The sequence below is a fragment of the Myotis davidii genome, unplaced genomic scaffold (assembly GCF_000327345.1).
Source record: "Myotis davidii unplaced genomic scaffold, ASM32734v1 scaffold415, whole genome shotgun sequence".
Lineage (NCBI taxonomy): Eukaryota > Metazoa > Chordata > Mammalia > Chiroptera > Vespertilionidae > Myotis > Myotis davidii.
In genome coordinates, this window is record NW_006287951.1 from 1,332,955 (window position 1) to 1,340,722 (window position 7,768).

The 7,768-nt window shown below is 39.8% G+C and overlaps 1 protein-coding gene and 1 pseudogene across 2 annotated transcripts in view; one reads left to right on the forward strand and one right to left on the reverse strand.

Moving 5' to 3' along the window:
* The window catches only part of TMEM108 (transmembrane protein 108), a 239,243-nt gene that overhangs the window by 36,350 nt on the left and 195,125 nt on the right, over positions 1-7,768 (forward strand). The gene's annotated exons all lie outside the window — the stretch shown is intronic.
* LOC102770459 lies at positions 898-2,727 on the reverse strand (annotated as a pseudogene).

A 7,768-nucleotide genomic window follows, 5' to 3' on the forward strand; every position in this document is an offset into this window, starting at 1 on the left:
AGAGGAAGGGAGAGGGATAGAGAGTTAGAAACATTGATGAGAGAGAAACATCGATCAGCTGCCTCCTGCACACTCCCCACTGGGTATGTGCCTGCAACCAAGGTACATGCCCTTGACTGGAATTGAACCTGGAGCCCTTCAGTCTGCAGGCTGACGCTTTATCCACTGAGCCAAACCGGATAGGGCTAATAGTAGACTCTTTAATGGTATACATTTCAGATAATGGACTGAAAGTGGTTTATGGGATGTAGTCAGGGACAAGAGGCGGTTCCATCTACTCTGCAGGTGACTGCCTTTCAACCTCTGTATTTGTATGTATTGCACTTTCAATTTGTTATGCAAACAAAAATTCTCCATAGAACACTTAATTGTGGCAAAGATGACAGCTGCTATTTTGTTCCCTTATAAATATATCTCTTTTTTTTGAGAATTGACTTTTTTCAAAATGAGGCACACATCTTAATTTGTACATGAGAAAAGGAAGTGTTCAAATGGGTATGCATTTCAAGTTATTGCAGGTTATTTGTGAGAGAATTTCTATAGATAAAACATGTTTTAAATTTAACCAACAGTAGCCTGTCAGTGTACTGAGAATCATGACAAAAAATTTTCTGTCTGGTCATGTTGCCTGTGACAAGCTACTATGTTTAGGGCAAGATGTCAATACAGCATAAATCCCATGGCATTTGGTTTTCTTCTAGAGATTAAAGCTGTTTTTTGGGGAATAAATGAAGCAGCAAAACACAAACCAGTTGATTTTTTTTTAAAAGCACTTCTGTCATACTCCAATAATTTTCAGCACACATCAACCAACAGTAGTTTTGTCATTCCCAATTCATTTAAGAAGTGCATCTCTGCACTGTTGCCTTGCGTATGCCTGTAAAAGCTTGTTCTCTGTTAAGCCAGTTGACTGACTACAGCCTGGTTGAGAGAATGTGGTTGATTGGTCCATTTATCAAGTGCAGTTTATTGGGCACCACCCTTCATCCAATGAGGAGTTGGTTGGCTTTATTGGTTCAGCCAGGAACAGTGTTATCCAGTATGCACTGCACTAGCAAGCTCTCCACATCAGCTACGTCTATGCTTAACTCCTTGGAAATAAAAGGAATATGTATTCTTGTGTAAGGCTTAATTAATTTTATGAGCACCTGTGTTCTGGTGTTTCACAATAGCTCTTCAATGCGTTCCCTTATGAAAGGGTCATCCATGATGTTGCTGTGATTTGTTTTCAGAATCTTTTCAAATTCAGTGATGTCATTATTCTGACAGGCACTTACTAAATTCGTCATTGTGAGAATTTCTGGATCAGTTTTGTATGGTTTGGCCTACTGTGAGTCAAATTGATTTATTCCCCATTTCATTAGCATATTTCCTAAAACCAAATATTTTAAGCAAGTGGTTCATCTTGGACTTCCTGGTTCACATAATCCTTGAAAGCGTCAAAAAAAAAAACCCCAACAAAACACCATACAGTGTGTGCCTATCAAATTCACCTTCCCTCAAGTGCATATTGCCACCATGTTCTCTGATGACTCTTGTCATCAGTGGGTGAGGGACGACAGACTGGATGTGAAGTGACTGTTCATAGAGGGCTTTAAGTTTTTTATTATTTTTGTGTGTACATTTGAATTTCCAAAGCATATATTTCTAATAACTGTGCGCCCTTCAGGTCATCTTCTCCATCACAAGTCTGGCAGGACTGATGCAACTGGCATAAAATGTTTGAAGCTTTCCATATTCCTTCTGTTCTAAATACAATTTTCCAAGCTTTGTGTTTCTCTTAAACCACAGTCCATCATTCTTAGCATCTTTTAAAGCTTCCAGTGTTGTTCCATAGAATCCCTGTACTAAATCCATCTGTTTAGAAGTGGAAATATAATCAAGAATAGAATTAATGGATTTTTCAGAATAATTCCTTATGATTGCACAAGGAATATCTATAAAAATATCTTTGAATATCTATAAAAATAAAAGTATAATATGCTAATTAGACCGGACAGCCAAACGACCTTCCAGACGAAGCCCCGGCAGCAGGGGCCAAGGCAGAGGCAGTTTGGGTCGATCAGGCAGGCAGGCGAGAAGTTAGGGGCAATCAGGCAGGCAGGCAGGGTGGTTAGGGGCGATCAGGCAAGCAGATGAGCAGTTAGGGGCAATCAGGCTGGCAGGCAGAGTGGTTAGGGGTGATCAGGAAGGCAGGCAGAGTGGTTAGGGGCGATCAGGCAGGCAGGCAGAGGGATTAGGGGCGATCAGGCAGGCAGGCAGGCGAGCGGTTAGGAGCCAGCGGTCCCAGATTGCGAAAGGGATGTCCAACTGCCAGGATCGGTATCAGGTCTAAACTGGCAGTCGGACACCCCCCAAGGGGTCCCAGATTTTAAGAGGGTGCATACCGGGCTGAGGGACCATTCCCCTCCCTCCATGGATGAATTTCGTGCACCGGGCCTCTAGTAGGTCAATAGTTGTTTATATCTGTTCATCATTTCTGGAAAGTTTGTCAACTTGAAATTAATCTTAACCATGTGTTTTAGTTCTTTAAATCCCATTCCCCCTTTTCACCTTCACATTCTAAAACCTTCTGGAAACTGCTTAATGCTGTTGTGGGTCATTTTCTTTTAATACTTTGGATTTACAGTACCGATTTTTCAAGTCCACACTTGGCTCGGAGTTACTGTGTTCAGAGTATTCCAGGTCATAGTCCTCCTCCTCATCACACGTGAAATCGTCTTCCATGTCAGACTTCTTGGCCCGGAAGCGGGGAGGGGGAATATTTTTTTGATTCATCTGCAGTGTTTTTGCTTTTGCCATTTTGGTTGTCAATCTGTAAGCTACACTGAAGAAGGAAGACTGTCTGAGGTTATCTCAAAGGAGATGTAATTTTCTTAACCTTTCCCACAGTATCTTCCTGGAGTACACGAAGCCACGTTCACTTACCTTTACTCTTAAGGATGCAGAGGGTGGCATCTTTCAATGCGACTAGGAGATGAGGGAGGCTCTTAGAATGTCTCCACTAGTGAACAGCACAGTCTTTATTATCTTTTTGGATGATATCTAAATGGCCTCACCTCATCCAAACATACAGTTTTGATGGCTCTGCCTCACCCACCTCCATGCTCCATGTCTTATAACATGTCAAAATAGATGATAGTTGGTAAAGAGCAGTGCAAATTCTCAAGGCCTGCTTGTTTTGTAACCATTTGTTCTTAATTCGGTCACTGCAGTTTTCTGTGGATTATATTTCTCAGATTCTAGAAGACCAAGTGTATGTAAATAACTTGGTGTGTAGGAGAGACCACGAGTGAACTGACACCTAGAAAATGACTAGTGATGAGAGAAAGAAGGTGTGCAAATATGACAGCTATGAAACCAGGGGAAAATTCCACTTACCTTGTGCAATTGGCCCGAGGAGGAAACATCTGTGTGTCTCAATGGAGGAGATGCCATTTATCTGTGTTTGTGCTGCAGGTACCTTCCCCTTCCTTTCTCCATCAGGTCAGCTGCATGTTAGAAACATGGTATATAACTGGGAGTAAAAATTAAAGCTTGGTTTAATTGGCCATTCCAAACACTGTTGTTGAAGTTATGGATGGGCCATGACCATGGGTCATTGTGGGAGCAAGATATAGCCTTTTATCTCTCTCTAGAAGGCAGTATGTTTAGAAAAGCAATCACTCTAGGTTAATAGCTCTGCATCTATAGTGTTTGGTATTTAAAGAATCAATTTTAACTTCTTTTACTCAAAGAAAAGCCTTAACAGTGTTCTGTGGTTAATGCATTCCAAATATACTTGAGATTTAAGGAGTAGACAAAAAATAAAAGAAGCTGATTTCTCATAGATTAGACTGCTGATGGTGAAAACATAACCACTTTTTAAATTTTGTAATGTTCTTCCTGTGGTGATTCCAGAATGCTTTTAATGTGGTTCTGAGCTATAAGTATAGGTACAAAGGAGTTGTTGATAATAACCCAACCTGGGTGCTTTTACCAGGCCTATGAGTTGATTTTCAGTTGCAGACTCTGCATGTTTGTAACCCTCCCACCTCTCAATCTGTCAGTTTTGAGAGAATTAGAAAAATAACATTGGTGGTCTTTTAAAAGATAAAATTAGAAAGCACTGTATACTTAATAGAGTTTTTTAACCTATGAAGTGGCATGATATCTTCATCATAAGAACTAAATGTGCCACAGTCTATGAAGCCACTTTATAAATTATGAACAGCCTTATAAATATATTATAAAATTCTAATTATAAAATGAAAATATATTTTCATGTCCAGTTCTCATCACTTTGCCTTTCTGTCTATTTAGTAATCATATATGCATACAGATGGCACTGAGGTTGCTTTCAAATTATCTATTGTTTTATTAATATCTATTATACTTATTATTACCTATTTTATTATTCTAATGCTATCTGAATGTTAGACCTCTGTGGAATTCATCGGTAGTTTGGCATCATTGAGGTTATTATCTAGAAAGACAGACATGTGGTTTACTGTTACTTTGTAGGACCCTCTCCATTAGTAAAGGGAGCTATGCCTTACCATATCCATTACTGTGTACTGATGCTACAATTAGCTTCTCCATGACTTCATAAAGAACTAGCAGTGGGATGCCAAATGTAGGGACACTTGCTTTAGATTTCCTACTTCAGTCTTCTGGTTTCAGTTTCATTCAATCTATGGGAGACCAAGTAAGTGGGGGGACAAAGAAGGGCTGTTTTGTGAGGATGGATTGAAAAAACACACACATAAGAATTATTCAGCCTCAATAAATATTTATTAATAGGATACATGCTCTAAATCAGGGGTCCTCAAACTTTTTAAACAGGGGGCCAGTTCACTGTCCCTCAGACCGTTGGAGGGCCGGACTATAGTTTAAAAAAAAAAACTATGAACAAATTCCTATGCACACTGCACATATCTTATTTTGAAGTAAAAAAACAAAACGGAAATAAATACAATATTTGTATTTGCATGTGGCCTGTGGGCCGTAGTTTGAGGACCCCTGCTCTAAATCATGCATGTCAAACATGCTGCCTTGTTTATTTGGCCCATGTTAGCCTTTGAGTTTGACATGCTTGCTCTAAATCAATAAAATAGTGAAGAGTTAGTATTTGTTCAGTATCCCTAAAAGAGTACTCTTTAAAATGTAAATAAACATTAGGACTTAGATTTCACTATCAAATCTGAAACCTGGACGTAATTTTTTTCTTAATACTCTTCTGATTAGAAAAGTGATATCTTAATTTTAGAAAATCCAGAAAATATAGTCGAGCACTGTAAAGAAAATTAAAAAGCAAAACAAAACACATGCTATTGTAGTAGTTGAGCATCAACCTATAAACCAGGAGGTCACAGTTTGATTCCAGGTCAGGGCACGTGCCCGGCTTTATGGCTTGATCCAGGGGGCAGCCGATGAATGATTCCCTTTCATCACTGATGTTTCTATCTCTCTCTCTCTCTCTCTTGCTCTCTGAAATCAATAAAAATACATTTTAAAACCACACCCTATAACCCTAAATCATAGATATCGTTGTTAATCATAACCATAATTAATCACTAAGAATAGCCTTTCAAGCTTTGTTTTATGTGTGCTTATATCTATACCTATAGATATAACATCTATACCTAGTTGTGTGTATTATTTTTGATTTTCAAAATGGAAATAATTTTTATTACCTCAATTAAAAACATTTCTTCATTGTCATATGCACATATGTGAAATATTCATTATTTAGATAAAATATCATTTACCTGTTCCCTATTTTTGGACAATAAGTTGTCTCCGGTGTTTGCTCTTAGATGTAGTGAGCAATGAAAAGAGCCTTGTGTGTAACAAATTGGGTGAAAATTGCTAGTTGTTTTATTATTATGGACAGTGCCTAAAAATGGAGTCGCTGGGTCAAAGGTACTTATCATTCTAAGGATTTTGAAATATACTGCCAGGTTGTCCTCCAGAAGAGTGCATTAAGAGCTCCCATTGTCAATCCATTGTCTTATCAGCCAACCTGGTACTGTTTACTGTAGGCACTGACTCAAAATTATGCTTCCCTCACTCTTCCAGCTATAGTTAAAGCCTCATCATTTCTTTACTGGTTTACATAAACAGCTTCTCCCGTGTCTCAGACAAGATCTACATTACCGTGCTCCTCTGTAGTTTTATAGGAACCCACATATGCTAGTGTATATGCAGAGCTTGGTATTTCTTGGCTCTTGGCTCCCTTCTTCCTCCTTCAGAGCCAGCAATGGTGGGTTGAACCCTCTTTACATTTTGACCCCCCTTCTGTTTCAACCTCCCTGCCTCCCCTTCTCCATGCATCTCTCTGACTTCTCTGCTTTTCAGGTTCATGTGATTACATTAGGCTCACCCAGATCACCTCTGTCTTAAGGTTGGCAAATAAGTAACTAATTCCATCTGCAATGTCCCTTCACCGCAGGTCCTAGATTAGTGATGTTTGAACAGCCAGGGAGCAGGAAACTTGGGAGGCAAGGGAGTAGTAACGTCTTTAGAATTCTGGCTGTAGCATTCTTACCCCAGCCCCCCTTGACTTACTCTCCTGTGCAAGTGGAGAAATAAACCGGGTAGGAATGTGTTCCTCAAAAACCATGGATTATCCTAGGACCTCAGGTTTTGATACCCAAGAAATATTCAAAGGTGCCAAACTAATTTTTCTACCCTGGGCCTCAAGATGCTCTGGACATCTAGAACTAAAGTCAACCTTTTTCTCTGTTATATCATGTGTACCCATGGACAATATGTACATAAAGCCCTTCTGGTCTCTGTGGATGGTTGTTAAAGGGGAAAGGACTTTCTGAAGGCATGCTAGTTCAGTTAATTAAACATTTATCAACTATTCTGCAGACAGTGTCATGGGAAATTCTGACCTGAAGGAACTTATAACTCAGTAGGGGTGAATTTCACTTAAGTAAATACTTATAATAAATGCAGAATGTGAGAAGACTGTAGGAATACATGCAGTGCTGTCAGAACCCAGAGGAGGAGGCTGGGACCTCCAACTGAGAGAGGTGAAGGTTTAAAAAAAATGGCATATAGGCAGTCCTTGAAGAAATGTGGTGGTTAATAAATAATTTTACTCCCTAGCTGGTTTGGCTCAGTGGAGAGCATCAGCCTGCGGACTGAAGGGTCCCAGATTCAATTCCAACCAAAGGCACATGCCCGGGTTGTGGGCTCAATCCGCCCCCAGTAGTGGGTGAACAGGAGGCAGCCAATCAATGGTTCTCTCTCATCATTGATGTTTCTATCTCTCTATCCCTCTCCATTCCTTTCTGAAATCAATAAAAAAAGAAAGAATTTTACATATTTACAGTCTCCAGAGTACTCTTCTATATGTACTGGATTTCTTTAGTGCCCACATTCCTTTTTGCAGCAGGGATTATAACATTTGTGTTATGGATATGGGAGCTAAGGCTGAGAGACTTGCTCTAATCAGATTGCAGTGTTTGACTGCGATTGAGCCAGTTTCACCAACTCTAAATGGTGTGTTTTTACTTTACCACATTAAGACAAGCAGAAGAAAAAGAGCAAACCATGTGAAGAGAACTGCATAAGGAATGGCAGTGAGGTGGGCTAGTATAGTGTGTATAGTAGCTAGCCTCCAGTACCCTCCTGTGATCCCCACCTACTGGGATTCACACCTTGTGGAGTTCCCCAATTGGATAGGGCTGGCCTGTGTAGCAACATGATATTACAGAAATAATGACATGTGATTCCGAGACTAGCTCACAGTAGACATTGTGGCTTGCAGTTGGCA